Source organism: Atta colombica, unplaced genomic scaffold (genome assembly GCF_001594045.1).
Source record: "Atta colombica isolate Treedump-2 unplaced genomic scaffold, Acol1.0 scaffold236, whole genome shotgun sequence".
In the NCBI taxonomy this organism is placed as follows: domain Eukaryota; kingdom Metazoa; phylum Arthropoda; class Insecta; order Hymenoptera; family Formicidae; genus Atta; species Atta colombica.
The window spans coordinates 70474-72385 of NW_017259334.1; positions in this window are offsets into that span (position 1 = coordinate 70474).

Genomic DNA, 1912 nt, shown 5'->3' on the forward strand with positions numbered 1-1912 from the left:
TTTTTTTATACACTGCCCTTATATCTTTCGAAGGATAGGCACTTTAATTCCATTTCCACAATTAAATCAAATTTAATTGCTTTCGTGCAGAATCATACTTGTTTATGAATATAAAATATATTTATTATAATACCCATTATCCAAAATTAATATACACGATAATTATATTATTATAATTATATAATTGTATTATTATTTATAGTATTTATTTTATATATTTCTATTTATCTTCAGTATTATTGTTACGTTTCAAAAATTGGAATTTAGAAGATGAATTTTTCCCCATTAGTTTGTACTTTTCTCAGTAGATCATGTCATATTAGATTTATTGGGTTGTCCGGAAAGTTCGTGCCACAAAAGATTTAAATTTAATAAATGAAATTAAAAATTTAATCTTCTGCGTTTTAATTTTTCTTCAAAATCGGAAGGTCCGGACAACCCAATATATAAAATTGATATTATTTTTTTTTATTATATATTTTGCGCGAATCTCAAACATATTTTGTAAAAGTTATGCATAATATTTTTATATGGAAGAATTCTTATTTATTTATTCCCATTGCACTAAATATTGAAAAATGTACAATTTCTATGTACTTTCACTTTATATTTATTTTATATAGGGGCGTGGCTATTGTCTTTTGTATATACTATACATTTTTATATTATCTTTATGTTATATAAGCAGACAATTAAATATATGATTCAATATGATGATCTTTATGTCTTTATTTTGACTGGCATAGTATTTTCAAATTTTATTTTTCTAACTCGATAAATATTTCTTGTTTCCTTTTTGTTTTTTTCTTTATTTTTTTTTTATTTATGCGATAGAGGTTCCTCTCTAATATATCAAAGAATACAATGGCAACTTTGTAAAGTAGTAAAAACACATTTCAAATTTCATGCACATATTTTTATTCATTATTCTAGTTTTGCTATTCAATCAGTCAATTATTGGATTGTCCGGAAAATTCGTGCCGACTAACCCATATAATTTAATAAATTCATACTAAAATTTAAATCTTCTGCGTTTCAATTTTCCTTCAAAATCGGCACGAACTTTCCGGACAACCCAATACATAGCATTAATTGTATTACACATTTTTAAAACATAAAGTATAATAGAGAAAAAGAGAGAGTACACATAACTAATTTTGATTATTGTAAAGCAATAGTTCTGTAACTTCATAAGTAAATATCTCTTTAAGTGTTTGCGAGCATACGTCCAGAGGAAAATTTTTGTTTGAGATCCTGAATATTTTAAGACTTTTGACTAAGTAGTCTCTCTAAGCCTGTAGTCAAAGTCACGCTACAAATGCTTGAAGCATTTGATGGACCAATGAGAAGAAAAAATTTTACAAACTGAAGTCGGGCCGCTACTACGATCCAGCGAATTCATGCACTGTAAACGGATAGAAACTAAGAAGACTGAATTTATATGGATGAGGTCGTCAAAAAGCATGTTTAAAAGTGGTCACCTGAATTAGTTCGATTGAAATATCGTTTTCGTTCCACGAAACCGTTTTCGTAGTTTACATGATAGATCATACCAATTTTACATGAAGAATGCTTCATTCTTCATGCAATTTTAATGACAATTTATGCTTACGTTTTCCTGTTATTGTCAGAGCATGATGTCAAATATAGATAACATTTATATTCTTAGATTATGTGTGCATAAACGTATATGAAAGAAGTTTTGCGATTTGAATACTGCCTATCGAACACTACCAATACCAATTCAGAAATCTGATGATTTTTTATCATATTTTTCAAATTCTAGTTCGGTCTCCTTAATCTCTATCCTCCATGAAACTGTAGACATATATTGATAGTAAGCTATAGCGTATGCAATGTTGGCACATGCGCACAAAGAACGAAAGTTTCATATATATATATATATATATAT